Source organism: Haliotis rufescens, unplaced genomic scaffold (assembly GCF_023055435.1).
Source record: "Haliotis rufescens isolate VD_foot unplaced genomic scaffold, xgHalRufe1.0.p SCAF_4, whole genome shotgun sequence".
Classification (NCBI taxonomy): Eukaryota; Metazoa; Mollusca; class Gastropoda; order Lepetellida; family Haliotidae; genus Haliotis; species Haliotis rufescens.
This window is the reverse complement of record NW_025964112.1, coordinates 49,728,808-49,751,942: the sequence shown is the minus strand read 5'-3', so window position 1 is coordinate 49,751,942 and position 23,135 is coordinate 49,728,808. Positions and strand designations below refer to the sequence as shown.

The 23,135-nt window shown below is 39.3% G+C and overlaps 1 protein-coding gene across 4 annotated transcripts in view; it reads left to right on the top strand.

Annotated features, from left to right (window-relative positions):
* The first annotated feature begins 10,318 nt into the window (after window positions 1-10,318).
* Window positions 10,319-23,135, top strand: part of LOC124151448 (guanine nucleotide-binding protein G(s) subunit alpha-like) — a 35,252-nt gene continuing 22,435 nt past the window's right edge. For 3 of the 4 annotated variants that reach the window (XM_046523930.2, XM_046523939.2, XM_046523945.2), the window contains exon 1: window positions 10,319-10,657. The gene's annotated coding sequence lies outside the window, so the exon portion shown is untranslated. Of the gene's footprint in view, window positions 10,658-12,260; window positions 12,285-23,135 lie in introns of all 4 variants that reach the window. The other variant, XM_046523953.2, reaches the window with a different exon arrangement.

Below are 23,135 nucleotides of genomic sequence, written 5' to 3'. Positions count from 1 at the left end.
TGCCAGGACACACGTGTTACCGAAGCTGAAAGAGACTCCATTTTTAGACCGTAGGAACTTTGATGTTTCTATTTATTGCGTACTGACCCAGTATGGGTGTTTCCTTACAACGTGCACTGTTTGATAGTCATTCATAAACACAGTTCATTATATAGTCGGAATCGTACATCGACTCATGATTCTCATGATTATGAAATGAATTGTGTGTCGCATTATTTCACAAAGCGGCCGTGTAGACATTTGTCGTAGAGCTTTGTCGAACGAGCTAAGGATTAAAGTTGTATTTGTTGACGTTCATTAGCTGATGAAGACAGTGCCTCACGTAAGTAAATTTACCATGAAGCGCTTCGCTCCAAAATTTGCTCACATGAGGCACATTCGTGACCAACTCGTGTTATTCAGGGACAAGCTGAATAGCGACTCGTGCCCCTCTCATGGCCATTTTTGCGACCGGGTTCCGTCTTAGCGCAAACGGGCATACCTAAAACAACTGTCAACTCGTTGCGTAATGGTTCACATATATTTCCCCATATATTATATATATTTCAGTTGCAATTAAAGCACATCGGGACATGCGGAATTATACAGTATGATTGAACACATTAAACTGTGTCTTGGGTATATTTTAGAATGCAAGACATATGTAAAATTAAAAAAGAATGTTTCTGAGGTATTCTTTGACGAAGAAGTTGAAATCATACGCGCATTCTGATTTCTATGACGGAATTCCTTCTATGTGAGGCTAAGAACATGTAAGTCAATCCTCGTACTAACGTACATCATAATGTATCTAGCTTTGTCACTAGCTGCGCTTATGCGTTTATCCGTTCATCATCTAATATGTTTTTTATGTAAAATATGAAGATGGACCCGTAAACAGAAAGCAGATCGGGTTTTGGAAGGCCAAACACACACACAAACACACACACATACATGTATGCACAAACACAGACACACAAACTCTCGATGGGCACACACTCTCGCACGACGAGTATTATGGGTCTAACATAGAAACAAACACACACACACACACACATACACACACACACATACACACAAACACACACACGCACACACATAAAAACACATATACACACATACAAACACACATACGCACATAAACACACATATATACACATACACATACACATACGCACATAAACACACATATACACACATACACAAACACATGGAAAGATTCAATCTTAAGACATTAAAATGATTCAATCCCCTTCCACATTGATTCACTTTTGCTGACGATGTTGGATGATTCTATCCCAGTCTCGTATAAGTCCTACCCTTGGGTCATCGTTCAAGTCGAATTGGGTTCCGGCTAGATGTTTCTTCATGTTTGGGAACAGATGGAAGTCTGAAGACGCCAGGTGAGCTAGTGCTGAATGAGTTCAAAGCTACACTCGTGGATTTGCAGCCATATCAACGACTGCTTTGTGCACTGGCGCATTGTCACGATGGAAAAACACACCTTTCCTCATCTCCCTACTTCTTTCAGTCATAATTTCATCCAATTATTACCTCAAAAGTGCAGCATAATATACCCTGTTTATTGTCAAACCTTTGGGAAGTTTGTCCGCCGTGATGACACCCTCGGCATCCGAGAACACGAAGTCCAAAACCTTGCCAGCTGATGTGGCAATCTTTGCATTCTTTGGTGGTGCTGATGTCTACGGCCTCCACTGTGTTGATGTTGTTTGAACTCACGCTGGACGTAGTGAAACCAAATTTTATCCATAGTCACAAGTCATTGCGACAACCTTTCTGGATGAGTTTCAAACAGAGCTAGATTATAACGAGAGATGTTATGCCTGGTCAAGAGATGTCAGAAACTTTGGCACCCAACTAGCTGATGCTTTCTTCATAGCCAAAGTGTCTGTGATTGTGGAATTTTCTCTCTGTTGGGAAATGCCTAATTAAATAGCAATATGTCATTAGCCATTCGCTGGTCGGTCATCACCACATCTTGGATTCTCTGTATCATTTCTGGTGTTGCTTCCGTCACAACCATCCAGGACGGGGGTCGTCTTCAATGCTGTCTCTTGACCCGTGAAGATTCTGGATAGAATAGGTTATTTGCAGACCGCCGTCATATAGCTGGAATATTGCTGAGTGCGGCGTTAAACAACAAACAAACAAACTCTGCCACTCTTAAAACTCTACAGCCCATCTCTTTACGGTGACATAGGATGAGGCATATCTTCATGGATGGCTTTTGGCTCTTATTCTGCAAGAGCCTGATCACTGCACGTTACTCAATTGCAAGTTTGTCCACTTTAAAAAGATCACAGATCCCTACTTATTTTAAGACATGTCACAGCGAAACAATTTGCTCAATTGACGCAATGGTTTGTGAAATTACCTCAATGACATCATATCATAAGCAAACGATTTCACTATTACGTCATTCCTTCTATGTGAGGCTAAGAACATGTAAGTCAACACTCGTACTGACGTACATCATAATGTATTTAGCTTTGTCACTAGCTGCGGACCCGTGAAGATTCGGGGTAGAATAGGTCCTCATTATCTTGGGGATTTTCTTTTGTCACTGAATATGAAACAGGTTAGACGGTTTCACTGGTCTCGTTAATCAGTGGAAGGTAATTGGCTATTTGACCATTGGAGAACGACACCAGATCATCGACATACATCTTTGTATTACATGTGCTGGTGATATATGATCATACGTTAGGGAGGGACAAAACAATCAGAATTATTGACCACCAAAGGGTGATTATCTGATCCGAATGGATTATCAGCCTTCATGTCCGGTGGCAATTTGCTTGATTAGAAAACAAATTTGATCTAAAACGTGACTCTAACGGCTCAGACTCATGATATGGTGTATACCATGTCAAATACCAATGATGACACCACTGTTTAAAACGAAAGTGGATGAGTTTTACAAACCATATAAGGTGAACTTGGGGGTTGATTCTTATTACATCAGTCTCCTCTGCAGGGAGGGACCATAAACCGCTGTGCCTGTTCATTATCAAACTAGAATAGTGTTGACTGGGCTCCTTTCTACGCAACGACAGGTGGGGTCGTTTTCTCGTCGGCAGCGATTGGATAACATCAATTACCTTGAACAAAAACAAATAGCGGACTATGTAAATTTTCTTTATGAATATAAAATGCTTTCCCACAATGAGCACCAGTAGAGCATCTAACTTGTTATAACTGTTATCGCTGGAAACAAAAATGAAGACGTATTTCAATGTTTAATAAAAAAAATGTACTGCCTATAAATAGATATGGTATACGTTTGTACGACATCTTCTGGTCTCCGCCTGTTGGGTAAAAGTTTGCAGCACAAATTAACAGTTGAACCATTTTATCATGGTGCCATGTGTGAAACCGATACGTTGTATCTGTGGAATTAAGGCAAATATCAACTGAGAAGGGTAGCATTGAAATTACTAATATTACTTGAATTAATAAAACTTTCTAATTGATAGAAACGGAACATACTACCCAACGTAGCAAAAGAAAGGGGAACGTTATGCGAATGACCTGCTCCAGGCTTTAGGACAATTTTTGTGATATGATAAGTGTGTAAGTAGATTTAATATAAAAGCGAATTATTTAGAATATGGAGGGACAATAATCTCAATCATTTGTGTTCTGCAAATAATACAAAGTTAGAAAACCTGGAAACACAAGAGAATCCTGTCCAACCTTACAATTTGAAGTGTCTTCTTAAACAGTCAAAAGCTGGCCAGTTTTACTGTAGCCTTGAGTAATATAGACAGTTAGTAATCAGCACTGCAGAAAATGGTAACTAGAAAATGATATACGAATTCAAACATGGCAACTGTATAACCATATACCATTTCGATGTTCAAGAGACACTGATCTTCAATGGTTTCAATATATACTGATGGAAGACTTAGTTTTAGACACAGTAAGATTATATGCTATCATAGGTTCCCAGTCTTGTCTACCAAATACACATTGGAATCAATGCACTTAAACACACCTATATGTTTCATCATTGTTCCCTTATTCGTTTCCATCAGTATATATAAATCTATACTGAGTGAGTGAGTTGGGTTTAACGCTGCTTTTAACAGTATTCCAGTTATATCACGGCGTGTCAGCTTAATGTGGGAGGAAAGCCCGAAGTGATGCAGGTCTCAGATGTTTACCACTTCGGTGAAACCCACGAGCACGGGCATGGTGCTGACAAACCTAGAAACATAATCGGGGCGAACCGGGATTCGAACCCACAATCATGGGTTTCTGGCGTGACCAAGGGACGCAACTCTGCACAGCGAAACGCGGCGCCTTAGACGACTGGGCCACCCGTGCCCCCTAAATCTATACTGTATGTTGGTACAATGTTGTGTAGGGTATATATATATATACAACACAACATTGTACCAACACTCCGTGTGCATTTTAAATTAGGATACGTGGATTACGACGTTTGTAGTTAGTGTAGTTATTGTACAGGTTCTAATGAAAGTCTTTCACACATTTTGTCAGATTGTAAGACCTATCTGACAAGAACTTCAAAGTTGGCCTAAAGATAATCTAAATTAACATTGAATTTTCCAGGCAGTAAATTGATCTTGGCCTTTTGTCACAGAAATAACGCTCCTATAAATGTAATTAATGTAAATGTGATACAATATGTAAATGTAACACAAGTTATCATATTCAAGTATAAAATCCACAAACCGTACATCACCTTTTCGGTTGTTGCAGCAGGAACACTACAAATAATATGTCCCTACATATATTAGGCCATCATATGTTCCAGATTGACGACTGTTATAAATTCTGGTCATTGTGTCAGAACCAATTTACCATCTAAGATCATGTTAAAGCTTTGTATTATTTTTGCAACCTAGGGCAGGTTGCATCACGCCATACCGAATATCGGCATAGAAATGGCATTCTTGGAAAAAGTGTATTTCAGATTCTATTTACAACTTGAGAATGTGCTCAACAACAAACCAAGCTATGAACATAGAATTATGAGGAGTTTACAGAGGTCTATTGTTTAATGACATTGCGGATATGTTTCCCTTGATAGCAATGTTCACTAGATACATCAAGTTCTTTCTGCAGATCATCCTTAGTAGAACGCTGTATCATCAGCATGAAACAAAGCGAATAACTTCAGATAGATATTAATGTCATCGTAGACTACAATCTCATCCACAGTGTTGTATTTGTTTCCACATGAGTACAATGTCTTTACAACAGTGTTTAAAATATACATTTCAATATCCACAAGGTGATATTTGTTGAGAAGCAATATCTAAATATTCTGATAATACAATTCAATATTCACAAGGTTATATTTGTTGGATAGCAGCATCTACATATCAAGATAAGACAATTCAATATCCATAGGGTGATATTTGTTGAGAAGCAGCATCTAAAAATTCAGATAATACAATTCAATATTCACAAGGTGATATTTGTTGGATAGCAGCATCTACATATCAAGATAAGACAATTCAATATCCATAGGGTGATATTTGTTGAGAAGCAGCATCTAAAAATTCAGATAATACAATTCAATATTCACAAGGTGATATCTGTTGGATAGCAGCATCTACATATCAAGAAAAGACAATTCAATATCCATAGGGTGATATTTGTTAAGAAACAGCATCTAAAAATTCAGATAATACAATTCAATATTCACAAGGTGATATTTGTTGGGTAGCAGCATCTACATGTTCTGAATAATACAATTCAATGTTATTAATTAGTAAACCCTTAGTGTTAGCATCATTTCAAGAAGACAGTCTAATGCGAAACGCAGGAACATAAATACTCTTATGAACGTCAGTTTCGGGGACATGTGATCGACCTCTCGTCCAATGGAAAAGCCGAATATCTTGTAAACTATCTATCTATCTATGTAATAAATCGTATTTTAGCAAAAAACAAATTGGTGGTTGACACGTGAATCAAAGTTGTCAGAGCTGCCTATAGGTCTTAGAGTTGTGTCCCGTTAAAACTGCATGGATGGTTAGAACTGATTAGGTAGATGCAAGGGGAGTGAGCCTTGACATTGTCAATAGTGGTCATAGTAGAGGTGCGATGTGAGTGACATAGTTACTTCATTTCTAGACAACCTTACTTTTCACGCTGAGACGATTAGAAATATTATGTTTGAGTGAGTGGTTCTTCGTCGCTTTTTGCAATATTCCATCAATGGGCGGGGGACACCAGATATAGGTTTCACACTCTGTACCAAGGTGTGGTATCGAGCCCATCCTTCGGCGCAACGAGCGATCTCCTTAACGACAAGGCCACCCCAACGCCTCTTTAATGTTTGAGTCTATTATTTAAGTGCATATGGTAACTATTGCAGGAACCATTTCTCACTTTTGTCTTAAAGACAGAGTATTTTTGAACGTGCTGTACACTAGTGTAAAGTTTAAAAACACAATGTCTTAAATGTGTCTTGGTGCTTGTCATCTGTCACCAATGTCCCATGACACACGACTAAGTCCGTCATGCGCATAGTACATACATACATTTACACGCAAACACGAGAAGAGAGAATGCATATTCCCACCAACTAATTCCCTCAACCAAACAACTCTATTGACGCCACGAATGGTTTACAGCTTGTGAATGCCCGTCTTTGACTGTCAATGAATAAACAATGCAGTTTTAATGAAGAGAGACTTTTGGAGTGAAACTTTGTGGCGTGTCTGGAGAAGGACAATAGACAACGAATGAGCATCCAGGTGAGACACACTACCTTTGTTCGTCGCATCTGATGCTCATCCTGAGATGATTGTCTGGTTTTGAACTCATGACTGATCAGACAAAAAATCTATGTCAGTTAGTGTAGAACCAAGACGACAATTATACTGATGTTCACAAACGTTGAAATTAACGAGACTGTCTTGAGGATATCTGTTTCGTGGAACATGTCTTGGTTATGTCTATACATATCATTAGTTTGCCCATGGCATAACATGGCTCATTACGAAACAACAGAATGGTAAAGTGTGTTGAAAATAGCTGTCTTTAACACAGTCCCTTGTGGTTATGACGTTTAAATTGTATATGCAATTATACCGTAGAAATGATCATAGGAACAAGTAACTACTGCATTATACATGACTTTGGTGTATATCCTGAAGTCGTTTCTATAGATTCGGCATTTCAAATATGAAACTCTCTGGTTGATATTGGTGGATATATGTGTACGTGTGTTGTAAATAACGAGGTGTTCGCATGCGTTTCTTGTCTAATCCTATTGGTTTAAAGGATCGTTTCCTATTGATTGTATGCTATTCTCACCACTAAGCCAGGTCAGCAGGTGATGCCAAAACGTGCAGGAAATGCTCACATTGCAGTGAACAGGTGACTTGACTCAAACATATTGACACAGCAAAGATCCGGTTATGAATCAAGGTTATGGGGACCTGATGCAGACCACGAGATGTATAATTGTATTCGAAATCAAGTTCCTTGTCTGAGCTTTATTATGTAAATAAATATACCATTTTGCCGTAACACTGAAAATCTCCGTGATGTCTATTGTAAGTGAGGTTTGCAGTGGCATAATTTGGATATTCATCTACATGCAAAATGTCAACAGTTGTAGAAACCTTTTCCTCCTGTGGTATGTCTTACGTTGTGTAAGTTATCTAGGCATTATTTGGATAATCATCTTTATGTAAAATGTCAACTGTTCTAGAAACCTTTTCCTCTTTTGGGATGTGTCAAGTTTTGTAAATTTTGTTAGCATTATTTGGATATTCATCTAAATATATAACGTCAACAGAAACCTTTCCCCTTGTAGTAAGTCTTATTTGTTTGTTTATTTGTTGTTTAACACCATACTCAGCAATATTCCTGCCATATGACGGCGGTCCGTAAAAAAATCGAATCTCGACCAGGCAAGCCAGTGACATCATGAGCATCGATCCATTGGGATACGATGACACGAATCATCCAATTCAGCGAGTCTAACCACCCGATCCCGCTAGTCGCCTCTTACGACAAGCATAGTCGCCTTTTACGACAAGCATGGGTTGCTGAAGACCTATTCTACCCCGGATCTTCACGGGTCCCTTGTTGTACACTCTTCAAAAAAAGAAGCGCACAGGTAGAATTTTAGTAAATTTATTGTGCCTAATAAAATCGATATATTTAATTTAATATCATAGATATACATGTGAAGCTCGATAGTCACGTGTTATCGTTGTACAAAGGCATTGAAAACTGTTCATTGTCATGTAACATAAGGCCACAAGATTGCGCTGAACTCAGTATCTCGTGTGACCGTCCCGGGCAGCAATCACGGCTCTGCATCTCCTCGGCACTGACTGGATAAGTGTACGAACTCTGTCCTGCTTGTAACGCGTTGGCAAGTTGTTGGAGTGTCTGCGGTGTGTTCTGACGTTGACGTGCCCGTCGATCGAGTTCATCCCAGAGGTGTTCGATTGGGTTGAGTACTGGAGATCTCGACGGCCAGGTCAAGGCGTTGATGTTGGCATTATGGAGGTAGTCTACCGTGACACGCGCTGTCACGGAGCGTTGGAGCGTTGGCGGTCAATGATTGGAAGAAGGTGGGGTTGAAGAATTTGATTCATGTAGCGATTTGCTGTCAAATTTCCATTAACCACAACCAAGTCAGATCTCCTTGTGTAGGATATGGCCCCCCACACCATGACACTACCGCCACCGAATTTGTCGAATTCACGCACACATTGTGGGGCAAAACGCGCGTTTCGACGACGATAAACACCTTGTCTACCATCTCGCCGGTGAATAAGAAATCGTGATTTACCGCTAACCAACACTCGTCAACCAACGCAAGCGTCGCTGTCAATGGATCTGTTGCAAAATTGGGACGATAACTGGTCTTCTGGATTCCAGGCTCGCGAAGATGGTTCCTGACATTCTGGTCCGATATCCTCCTCAAACCAGGGGGATGCGTCCTGCAGTTTCCGTAGCTGTGGCATTGCAATGACGTGGGTGGAACAGTCGAATGTAGCAATCATGTGCAGGGGTGGTAACTCTTGGTCGGCCGGTTCTCGGACGGTCTGCAGTGGAATTGAACTGCGTGTATCGGTCCCAAAGGCGACAAATGGCGCTGTGGTGGACGTTGAAGTGGCGTGCAACAGAATACTGCGATTCCCCTCTTTGGATACGTCCTATGGCGATATTCGGCTGTCTCGGCATTTTCGAACTTAAAAAATGTTGACAATTAAATGACAATTTATTGCCTTATGCTTGCCTTTTTATAACCACTACCACAATTTACGAATGCCATTATTTGCACGTGCATTTTGCTTTACTGTTTTCCTCCATGACATTTTTTAACTTCGTGAAAACAATGCCGTTTAAGGCATTGCAAATCGACAATGGCTTAGTTTTGATAAACCGTTTTTTTGAATATCAGGCCACCAACATTTTCCAATAACATATATCCAATCTATATACCGGATTTTGTACGTTTTTTTAGAAGAGTGTGTGTGTGCTACGTCTTGTAGGTTACCTAAGCATTATTTCGATACTCACCTAGTTCTAGAAACTTTTTTCATATTAAGATCTCTTTTGAGATATTTATGCATTATTTGACTATTTATAAGATAGTTCTTGAAAAGGCGTTGTTGGTGCCTTAAGATATGATATTAATTTGTACAACAGTCAATTGTTAAACTTTACACTATAATGTTGGATCAATAGATCATTGTCTTAGAGCTTTGTTAGTCGAGCCTTGATTATAAGATCTAGACCTTCTAAACTATCATCTTAAAAGTGAATGTCCATGGTCGTCCTCGAAAGGTGAGTGAGTGAGTGTATGTGTGAGTGTCAAAGAAGGGATTTATGCCACCTGTAACAATATCGTCGTCATATCGCGACGGGGGACACCAGAAATGATTTTCACATATTTTACCCAGGCTGGGAATAAAACCTAATTCTTCAGCGTGACGAGCAAAGACTTTAACCACAAGGCTACTCCCAAAAAGACGTTATCTTAGGGCGGCCATGTTTGATTTTAAAAGAGAAGCGTAAACCGTGGCGCGAGGGAAGGTAATCGGATATCAGCACTAGTGAGTTATGGCCATGTTTTGAAATTTCCCTGGGCGTTCGTTAAAATACCTGTGTATACAAAACACTAGAGGTAGATAAGATCTGGCGTCGACATACGGGTACCTGAATGTCGGAGGTCGAATCATACACACAATGTTGGTGCAATGCTGATAGACGAGTTCATTTCTGTAGAGGGGGGGTTTGGAAAACATCCCAATGGTGAAATGCACTTCGTCAAGGGTGTATCAGTGTCTGTGTCACTTTGAAAGATACGTGGATAGCATTTGATAACAAGCTCCCCTGTGAGCAATAATAGTTTTCCCATTAATGTGTATATGATATGATACCTGCCCCAAAGGGCCGGTCTGTAGCTACAGTGTAACCTCGTATCAACACATCTGATTACCCAGATCGATAGTCGGAAATAACGTGTGATCTGAGACGCGCCCAGTACGCTACAGTATAACGCTACCTGTGTAATTGAATCTGTCTCTTCTGGCGGCATAGCTTTGGTGTTACAGGTGTAACGTGATGTTGTAACAACTGTGTTGGACCAGATTCTGACATTACCATATCAAGAATGGCTGACATGATGGACTTTGTCACCTAGATGGTAAGTATCTTCATGTAAGTTATTCTGAAGTAATTATATCAGCACGTCGTGGGGGTTATTGCCCAGGTGAAATTTGTTCTGTTCAACTGTTCAGGTGTGGACTCAGGTTATAGGAGTTGCGTCATGAACCATGTTGACATGGGTATTTTGGGAAGAACATGAAATAAATTCATATCGTAATGCCCAATTGTTCTCACGTTTACATGTATCTAACCCAGTTTGAGACTGTCGGTTTGTATCAAATTGTTCATTTCATGACGTCATTATATTCTCATTGAGCGAATGTTATAAATGACTAGCCAGGGTTCTCTCTTTTTAAAGACCGATGACATACTAGATTATTTTCAACTTTTTCGAATTACAAACATTTGGGATAAAGCAAATAAAATGACAGAACTTATTGTTATAACATAATAAATTTACATAGGTCACTGTTCTGTTAGTATTTGATTCGGAAGCTTTAAAATCCAATTATGTTATCTGCAGCTGAGATGCTGCGCTCAAGCAGCAGCCAGTAGTCCTGCCATAGAAGAAAAATATACATTTTATTACATTCCTAATTGATTTCTTGAACAGGCATGGGTCCGGTGTTATGTTATTTTTTTCAGACAATCTGCAGTTGTAAAGGTGTATGACTACTACAGTAGCGTATTGATCGTGTATGTCTACTACAGTAGCTTACTGATCGTGTATGTCTACTACAAAGGGTACTGATCGTGTATGTCTACTACAGTAGCGTACTGATCGTGTATGTCTACTACAGTAGCGTACTGATCGTGTATGCCCACTACAGTAGCGTACTGATCGTGTATGTCTACTACAGTAGCGTACTGATCGTGTATGTCTACTACAGTAGCGTACTGATCGTGTATGTCTACTACAGTAGCGTACTGATCGTGTATGTCTACTACAGTAGCGTACTGATCGTGTATGTCTACTACAGTAGCCTACTGATTGTATATGTCCACTACAGTAGCGTATTGATCGTGTATGTCTACTACAGTAGCCTACTGATCGTGTTTGTCTACTACAGTAGCGTACTGATCGTGTATGTCTACTACAGTAGTGTACTGATCGTGTATGCCCACTACAGTAGCGTACTGATCGTGTATGTCTACTACAGTAGCGTACTGATCGTGTATGTCTACTGCAGTAGCCTACTGATTGTATATGTCTACTACAGTAGCACGCTGATGGTGTATGCACACTACAGTAGCGTACTGATCGTGTTTGTCTACTACAGTAGCCTACTACATAGGGTACTGATCGTGTATGTCAACTACATAGGGTGCTCATCGTTTATGCCTACTACAGTAGCGTACTGATCGTGTATGTCTACTGCAGTAATGTTCCGATCGTTTATGCCAGCTACAGTGGCGTACGTTATTTTTGAGAGGGAAGTGTCTATTGAGTTGCTCCCCATAGATTTAGCTGGGGAACGCAGATAAAGGCAATGGTCGAATAATCGCATCCAAAAGTGGGAGAGATATGACATTCTGTAATGGGAGAAAAGGTACAGGTAGTCGACGTGATGATTGTGAGAATATGCGGGAAATACCAAACTCAACCCACCTGTTCATAAAATGAACCGTATTTTTTTCAGGGAGTCATCGTTATCAAAACACGGGTAAGATGTTTTTAAGGTTGTACATTTTATCAACATTCTTAAAGGGGCTGTAAAAAATGTTGATATCTCATATCGCCCGTCATTGTTTATTCTCCCTGCTGTGTTTTATTGTACGATAACGACCACGAGTCGTTTATTTCTTAGATAAAGTACAGTTTATAATAGTTCAGGGCAACAGTATACTTTATAACACTAAACATGGAGGTAGAGCAAACTTTGTTACTTTGCTAAGATTAATCTTATGTTTTATTGGAGATGCGTTTAACAAGAAACCTGTAATGGGCGGTGCCTTAAATTGAAAATCCACGAACAGGACTAAGTGACGAGTTGTTCCACCTAATTGCTTGCACCCTTACATTTAGAGACAAAAGGCGTTTTGAACATAATAAACTTGGTAGTTTTTGGTTTCACATTTTATTATTATTCCTGATTATCCATAACCCCATGCAGCAATAAGATGGATTTATGTTTACGTTTTCATAATAATTTGCTTTAGTGTAATCACGTGACTGGAAACATTCCACAAGTGCATTGTGGGGCCGAGCTAACTCGTGTCAACACAGTCGGTGTCGCCGGTTATTGTTTGTTAATGTGTTTTTCTGTCGTAAAAGTTGCAACTTTGTTTCCACGACTAATGTTAGCAGACTGACTCAACTGCAAGCCATGAAATGCTGCGTTTGCCGAGTTGGTAGCACTACATGAAACCGTGAATCGACGGTCGTGATATGGTATCGCGTCGGGATTAACATGGCGGAGGAAGCGCAACACCGGTCGTTCAGTTTGACTGCAGTATCTTGCTAAATACCCGAAAATTGAGCAAAAGCAGGATTATACTACAGTAGCGTACTGAGCGTCAGTGTATACAACAGTAGCGTACTGAGAGTCAATGTATACAACAGTAGCGTACTGAGCGTCTGTGTATACTGCAGTAGCGTACTGAGCGTCAGTGTATACTACAGTAGCGTACTGAGCGTCTGTGTATACTGCAGTAGCGTACTGAGCGTCTGTGTATACTGCAGTAGCGTACTGAGCGTCAGTGTATACTGCAGTAGCGTACTGAGCGTCAATGTATATTACAGTAACGCACTGAGCGTCTGTGTATACTGCAGTAGCGTTCTGAGCGTCAATGTATATTACAGTAGCGTACTCGGCGTCTGTGTATACTGCAGTAGCGTTCTTAAAGTCAATGTATATTTCACTAGCGTACTCGGCGTCTGTGTATACTGCAGTAGCGTTCTGAGTGTGTGTATACAACAGTAGCGTTCTGAGTGTCAGTGTATATGACAGTAGCGTACTGAGCGTCTGTGTATACAACAGTAGCGTTCTGAGCGTCTATGTATACAACAGTAGCGTACTGAGCGTCTGTGTATACAACACTAGCGTTCTGAGCGTCAGTGTAGATTACAGTAGCGTACTGAGCGTCTGTGTATACTACACTAGCGTACTGAGCGTCTGTGTATACAACAGTAGCGTTCTGAGCGTCAATGTATATTACAGTAGCGTACTGAGCGTCTGTGTATACTACAGTAGCGTACTGAGCGTCTGTGTATACTACAGTAGCGTACTGAGCGTCTGTGTATACAACAGTAGCGTACTGAGCGTCTATGTATACAACAGTAGCGTACTGAGCGTCTGTGTATACAACAGTAGCGTTCTGAGCGTCAGTGTATATTACAGTAGCGCACTGAGCGTCTGTGTATACAACAGGAGCGTTCTGAGCGTCTGTGTATACAACAGTAGCGCACTGAGCGTCTGTGAATACAACAGTAGCGTTCTGAGTGTGTGTATACAACAGTAGCGTACTGAGCGTCTGTGTATTCAACAGTACAGTACTGAGCGTCTGTGTATACTGCAGTAGCGTTCTTAGCGTCTGTGTATATTACAGTAGCGTACTGAGCGTCTGTGTATACAACAGTAGCGTACTCAGCGTCTGTGTATATCACAGTAGCCTTCTGAGCGTCTATGTATACAACAGTAGCGTTCTGAGTGTGTGTATACAACAGTAGCGTACTGAGTATCTGTGTATACAACAGTACACTACTGAGCGTCTGTTTATACAACAGTAGCGTTCTGAGTGTGTGTATACAACAGTAGCGTACTGAGCGTCTGTGTATACAACAGTACAGTACTGAGCGTCTGTGTATACTGCAGTAGCGTTCTGAGCGTCAATGTATATAACAGTAGCGTACTGAGCGTCTGTGTATATTACAGTAGCGTACTCAGCGTCTGTGTATACAACAGTAGCGTACTGAGCGTCAGTGTATATAACAGTAGCGTTCTGAGCGTCAATGTATATTACAGTAGCGTACTGAGCGTCTGTGTATACAACAGTAGCGTTCTTAGCGTCTGTGTATACAACAGTAGCGTTCTGAGCGTCAATGTAAATTACAGTAGCGTACTGAGCGTCTGGGTATACAACAGTAGCGTTCTGAGCGTCAATGTCAACTACATTAGCGTACTGAGCGTCTGTGTATACTACAGTAGCGTACTGAGCGTCTGTGTATATACTACATTGGCTTACTGATCATGTATGTGTACTTCATTATTAAATATTCCTGAATGCTTTATACTGAATTTCGATTGCCATTTAGAAGTCATCCAGTTTTATCGAGTATTTATTGTTTCTAAAAACATTCAAGGGCTATTTCTTGTCCCGTAAACAGTAATAAAGTCGTTAATAAAGTTTGATTTATTTGTATTTGAACTTGTAAGAATATTGTACTATATTAATATTATAAAATTGTACAATAACGTACTACGGTACCTGTTAAGGACTGTGATTAAAGCATTAAGTTGGATTTTGGTTGGTTTATTTAACGCCGCACCCAGCAATTTTCCAGCTATATGACGGCAGTCTATAAATAATCGAGTCTCGACCAGACAATCCAGTGGTTGACATCATGAGCATCGATCCACGCAATTGGGATACGATAACGTGCATCAACCAAGTCAGCGAGCCTGACCACCCGATCCCGTTAGTCGCCTTTTACGACAGGCATGGTCGCCTTTTACGGCAAGCATGGGTTGCTGAAGACCTATTCTACCCCGGACCTTCACGGGTGGATTACAGCATTTAGTTCTCATTTGCATTCGTGTATTAGGGTCCGTCAGTCATGTCATATGTTATCTCGAGATATCCAATTTACGTTGTTGACGTACAATTGCGCAGTTGCTTACAATCAACTTGATTCACGGGCCTTTCTAGTATATGTGGGGCGGTCGGGTAGCCTAGTGGTTAAAGCGTTCGATCGTCACGCCGAAGACCCGGGTTCGATTCCCGACATGGGTACAATGTGTGAAGCCCATTTCTGGTGTCCCCCGCCGTGATATTGCTGTAATATTTCTAAAAGCGGCGTAAAACCATACTCACTCACTCACTCTAGTATATGTATTGGTCACAAAGCCGGATACGATTACCTACATGTGTGAAGCTCATTATAGGTTTCCAAAGCTTTGGTACAGCTGGAATACTGCCATAATACAATATACACTCAATCACGAGATGATGTAGAAATTTGTAGACTAGATGCCTATGGGTTTTACCATGATGGATGTGTGATCGCAACTAGGAGGCTTGACACTTCCTTGTTTCCTTCTTCCCCTAGTTGTAAACAAGTCAGGGAGTGATATTAGACTTATATAACAATATAACTCGACTCTATGTACAAGGCCAACATCGCATGAACAATTTCCCGTTTCTAATTTTAATCTGTTTGTTCATATAAAAGCGTTTCCTCGTCTTGCGTTTCATGAAAAGACACGTTTCATTAACACGATGTTTATTGGAATGAAACTAAATCCTACCAAACCACCCAGATCCCATTGAAACGAGGTGAGGTTAGGTGAAATTGTGTTTAACGTCACGTCCAAGATTATTGCGCTTATATAGCGACATGCATGCACGTGTGTGGCTGCTTGTACTAGTCCGGACTGATACCGATTTATAGTGCTAGCATACTGAGATACCATGCCGCAGTTTAACATGAATACCCCACTCAGACACAGTGATCTGACTCCGAACCGACCAGTCCTTGTTTTAGCCCCTTAATGCCGAGCTCCAGACAGGGTAACAACAAGTACCATCTTTTAACGTCTCTTGGTATGACGCGGCCGGGGATCGAACCCAGGGCTTTCCGCTCCCCGGGCGGACGCTATGCCACAAGACTACGGAGGCGGTCCCCATTGAAACGAGAAAGAAGACATTACCTGTACATGGAACACATTTAAGGCTTTGCCATGGCAATCTCCATGACGCGAGTGATATATCTTTATTGTTGTGATGGATCCACTTTGATGGTTACAATTGTTTATTTTGTCGCAGTTCGTTTTGTTCACCCTCAAAGGCATGAGGGTGACGGGTACTTAAGATATTAAAATGATTTGATTTTTTAGTTTGCAACAAAATTGTTACAATATCTCTGATTAATTCGTTTAAAGATCGGTTAAGATTTTAACGTAAACCTAATGACATGACACCTAAAAAATATTCACAGTTCATGTCCTCACGAGCAGTATCGTACACTGTTTGGCACTACCTTGTTTGCGAACGAGATCCTTTTCCAGACTCCATTGTATACTGGTCGCCGTTGTGTGGAAAGAGTATTGCGGGGTGCGGTCTATGGCAACAAACAAACACTTACTTATTTCTAAAAATTGTGTGATTGGCGGGTGCTGGCGGTAGAACAGGACATGTTTTCTCTTTTCGAGAACACCTGGTGTCATCACTGATTTTCAGACATACATCTGAGTGCTGTTCATCACTGTTTGCCTTTTACGTCGAATGGATTCTATTTCGGTAAGATATTATTTTCCGGCGTTGACCTTTTGAATTTCTATCATAATTCAAAATATCATGAAGTCTACCTTTGTTAAATACAATTAGAAAGTAATTCAGTATCAACAAAGTATATCCTCGTCAACTAACAATATAAAATCTTATCCTGTATATACCTTCTGACGAAACTTGATTTCTCATGTTGAAATACAGAAACCAATTTCCATTATGTAGTGCCATATTTTGATATGCCTTTCAATCGATTCCTCTGTTTCTTCGGATAATATGATATGACCCAGTCCTTACGGCCTTCTGGGGGAGAATAGAATGTTCTTACAGTATATCAAGTTTTCATCAGGTGTCAATGGCATCTTAGTCATGCAACACATGAGGGCGGTATCACATTTTCCTAGTGACAGATGTAAGTCTAATATTGTGATCTCTATTACGATAGATTTACTTTTACTTTTAATTTTATTGCAGTTTCTAGATAGAGACTGGGTTTTCCTTTTCTGCTTTTTGAATCCTTAAGGATTGAATGACGCTTCAAAAATTCTTTTCTGGTCTGTCATTTGACTTTGATGTGATATTGAGTTGTTTGGAAACAGTGCTCTTAACCAGGTGTGTTCTTATCAAGATTGTCTCACAATGTTCTGTAATTCAAGCCGGAACTTTAGGAACAGCATAATCAAATACCAAACGTATGGTAGGCGTTCAGATTAACGATACTTTTTGTAATTTTAATTGCTACGGATCATTGTTGAGCCAACGAATGTGTCATGCAGTTTGGAACTCTTTGGAACAAAGTTTGGTAGTTTCAGTCTGCTACTTTTAGGCAGCTTTTGGGAACTATTAATATACCATCTGTTCATGCTAGACAGAAGAAAAGACATTTAATATCAGTTAACTATTAACATCTGTCTAGTACGTTATTAAGTTCTTTCTTTCAACATAAATAATGACAACCGTAACCGTTTCCGAAAGACAAAAACAAATATTTTTAACAAACCAATAGATTTTGTATGGTAAATTTTTAACAAATTGATTTGGCACTCTAGGGTTTATACGCGTACATATGGGTGTGTGGTAAAGGTGTTTGATGCAGTAGTCGTAGAATGTATCTAATCATTGTGTACCATGACGTACCACGCTCTGTATGGCGTCTTCGTCTTTCGTCTACAAGTGTTATCAAAACAAAGTTATGCACTAGTGATTAGAAGGGTAATAAGCTGACCCCTTCAGAAACAGTAGACCTGCCTGTGTAGAATACGATAAAGCAGCATAAGAGAGAGAGAGTTGAATGTATCCATGATATACAATGACAAAATCTAACATATCATAATAGAGTCATCAAGCAATATTTCAAATATTCAGCAAACTATTTGTCAGAAATGATCGTTCTATACTCCAGATGAACAAGTACTTTGTAATTTAAATGTCTGAAACCTAACACGCAGTGTTCTGTACTGTTTTAACAGTTCTAGTTGACAACGGTATAATGATCTATACCGAAACGTCCCAGAATTGTGGTCGAAAGATGGCTGCATCATTGCGGTGTGTACATACATCTATTGGTTTACTGAGCAGTACATGTATAATGCACAACGGAGTTCCTACAGTGATTGATTTGTGGTGAAACAAGCGATAATTATGACATAGTGTTCTGCACATCAGTTCATAATTTGATAAAATTTGGATTACCGTTTCTCTGGCAATACGAAGCGAGTGAGTTAAACTGATTTCCGGAAAACTGCAATAAAATCACACATTTTACCAATCTGGTGATTCGAACCTGCGTTTTAGGTGTGGCTGACTTTCTACTTTACCCATGCTGTAGACAAGAGTTTAGTAAAGGTATTTGAGTCTTATAGGTGTAGATTTACACATCATTTCAAATGTGTTAAGTGCGAGTGGCGGATGCAACCGGCTGGGCAGGACAAGCTTACCTTAACAGGTGGCGTCATCACTGATTGTCAGTGATGCATTCATGTTATTGTCACAGCTACCTTGCCTTTTCGTGAGATAATCGAGACTGGATATTCTCTGGCATTGGCGCTTTATATATTAAGTTCAAATTATAAAGAGAAACGAAGTGAGTGCACTGCTTCAGACTACTCCCGCAGGGATTCCGGGTTACAATAGTCCCTAGCAACCTATACAGATTGCAAGAGAAACTTAACGGATTGATCGTGTAGGATAGGTGGCTGATTGTGTGTCATCGCACACCGACGGCGGGGATTGTTCCTCATAATATCAATCACTGGATTATCTGGTCCAGAGTCGATCGTCATATTGTTGAATGCGAGTTAAACAACAATCAAAAGCAAACAAAACTCAACTTACCAATACTGCAGAACTATTGGTCGAGACTCAAGGAACGAACTGCACTTATAGTGACCATTGGGAGAATAGAAATAGGATATTTGACGTGGTATGCAAGACCCTTAATCCTTAGTTTTCGCCACTGACCCAGATAACATTTAGAGTTTAGAGGCTTCTTTCGTTCCTCTTAGCTCTTATCAGGTTCTAATCTAATATGAGATTTACACCTTTCATCTTTAACCTGGAAACCGATAGCAGAGTGTCTTGATTAAATATACCTGTATACCGTCGGCAGTTATGCCTGTAAGCTGGACCACCCGACCGAACACACCTCTAAGCCCACGATCTAAACTTGCCAATTTGCTATGGTTGCTTTGTTTGCTATGTAACCTGCTAACAATTTTATTGTAATCACTTAATGTACGCTGTGCAATCCAACTAAACACCGCCACATTTATCACATTGTCTCTCCTTCTTAATATGTAGATATATTTTAATTACTCTTCAATCAGCAGAAACATGACTCAATCTTTACCTCAGCTTGATTTGGTTTCATTACTTATCATCCAACCGAAAAGGCCACTACATAACGACCGCAATACGTGTCTGATTCCCGTCAACATGATTGACACGTGTATTCGCTGACGTTGAAAAAGAAGGTGAACAGTCCTCATTCCTTTGCGTAAATCCTGTTCCTGACTTGTGCAATGACGCACGATTCATTATGTTTAAAATGTGTTTACGTTACCTGCTACTGCTGCAAGAATATTTCGAGTTCCAAGCATGCCGTACGTTTTCTCCCACGGGAGTAAGTAGTAAGACGGGAAGATGGATATTTAGGTGCGATTTTAAAATGTTAATTATCAAAAACCGTTTTGGTCAATATAACACATGTTAAATATTATGATAAGCTCTGTATGTAGTTCATTTAGACTTTGTTCGTTGGGGTAGCCCAGTTGATTAAGCGTTGGTTTGTCTGAAGACCAGGGTTTGATTCCCAAATTTTATATAATACGTGAAGCACATTTCTGGTGCCCTTCCCACGCTTGTCGTGATATTGGTAGGCCCTTCTCATTCACCTAACTTAAATAGTCATAATATAGCTGAAATACTGCCGACTTTTCGCGAACATCTGGTATCCTCACTATTCGATAGTGATTCATAAGCACATGCATAATTATGATATAGCTGGAATAGTACAATGTCTCTGTATTTAGTAGAGCTTTCTTATAACTAAGTATCTTTATAGTTGGTCCCAAAATAATCAGTTTTGGAAATACGCCCAAACGGTCTTACATCAAGACTTTACTTATCTCGAACAACGTATCACTCGATTTATTTCCGATCGTCCCCGTGACTTCGAGTTACCGCATATGAGCAAACACATATTTTAATACATATGGTAAATACTGATTTTATGCAATATTTCATGCAAAATGCCCATAGTATAGGCTGGTGAATTTGTAGAAATATGATTACCTTACAGAAATGACATGTCTGAAAACAGCTTTAGATTTTATCACATCAATGTTTTCTGAATTTAGAGAATGTATCATCATTTATGTATCATCAATCGCTTACCATTATGCTGTTTACATAACACATTCTAAGATATTGATAACTATCACAAATGAAATAATACCTGAAATTCATCTTCGACATAACCACAACATTTTGTACATGTATACTCCAGTCTACCTTGACAATGAAGGATGATCTATTTCTGACTGGTTAATTTTACTAAAGATGAAGTGCTTAATGACCCATAATGACCATGCGCAAGAGGAAAAAAAATCAATTTTAGTCATGGTAGATGAACCGATTCTGTTATAAATTTTGAGGAGGTTCATCGTTGATTAAACCGCTAAATGTTACATTTAAAACCTCAACGATGAACCACTTCAAAAGAAACAAAAACAGAATAGGATTATCTCCTATTCAACAAAGTCAATATCCATTGACTTACGAACCCCATATAATCAACCAAAAAGGTAATTACCCTGTGAGATCATGAGTACAAGGTCACGTGTAACCGATACACGTGACCCTCTCCGATCATTGAGCCAATCTATTAAGGTCAATCTACCGGTCTGTGTGACAGAGGGAAAACATATGATCCCCACATATTCACTAACGTCATAATCCAAAATCTAGCGAAGGCTAGAACATTTATTGGATATACGCTATTGCGTAGATATAAAATGGCATCGAAATGTTTGAAATATCTCATCTGTTGTTTCTCGTTTATTCCTATCATATGATCTATACTAAAAAACCCATTGAGGAATACAAATATTTTGGGGGATATTATTATGAAATTGTGTGCTCAATGTTCACTACAAAAAAATATCCCCAAAAATATTCATGGTCCCCAATTTTGTTTTCAGTATATAACGAAGGAAAGTTCATATGTGGTTCTTCGAGATAGCTTTCCTGTACTATAAACAACCACTGACTTCTAAAACTATACATGTTTATGACGTGCTTTTATTTATGCTTTTATCGCCCTTGTCAATACATCATGTAAACGTGGCAAGGTCTCGCGGTACACATCCTTCGACTCATCAAACATAATTTTGAAACCATTAGTTTATATTAGATATCAGTAAATATGATTATTTTCTTTTTGATGGAATATCGATAATGTTGGATTGACAAAGTGTTACAATAAATAACCTCTGCCATTCAGTGAAAATCGTACAAAAGATATAATTTAATAAATCCAAGTTGTGACATGTAAGACAAGGAATGATAATTATTATACAGATTTGTCTTCCAGGAGACCTATCCATGCAGTAATATGATATTATCATGTGAATGACTGAGTTTCGTTGTCTATTGATTAATAAGTCATTGGGAAGGACACTACAATACTGCTCATAAATAAGTTGCATTGCTATGCTGCATTTTCATGAAACACTGTAACATTTAATTTTGTACATAAATATTGTGTTTATTATGTACATGTATTTAATGGGAAATACTGTATTCATCTAAACATATACAATTGACATTTAACTCGATTGAGTAATAAGAATTTATGCTGGAACTACTTCCAGTCTGCTCAAAGACACTATTGTTCAGATTATTGTTATAGCTTAGTCAGAAAATACATAATAAATAGAACGTTTGTCTTTTCTTTTCAAATAACATCTTTATCTCCCGAGTGGCCGACAAAGTCGATATTTTTATGAGTGGCTCACTACTAGTATATCCACTTTTTAATTTGATTTTTGTATTAATTCGTAACTGATAACGCAAAAAACCCTTGTATGTTGATGTCTGGACTCAAACATTATGTGGGGGAATACACAGAGTGACGTATAGAGTAAATTATATAAACTAGTCAGTGTTAAGATGAAAGTAAATCGTAATAACATGACGTACTAGACCTCCTCATCAACATCTACGTATGAAATACTTCGTCTTAAGTTCAAAAATGTACACAGCCAAAAACAAAGAAATAATACATTTTTTGTGTGTGAAAAGATATATAGATTTAAAGCGTCAATGCCAGAGAATAAAATCTCGATTATCACAGGGAACAGATTACACTGGTCGTGAAAGGCAAAATACCAGTGAAAATTATATGAGCAAACCTCTGAAAATTAGTGATGACACTAGGTGTTTGCGAAAAGGGTGTTCGCATATAAAAATAAAGCAACAAAACCCTTTCCATATACAATAGAAATCTCTGCAAAAAACAGAGTCGACTGTACAATTCCGACTATATCATAAGCCTGTGTTTATGAATA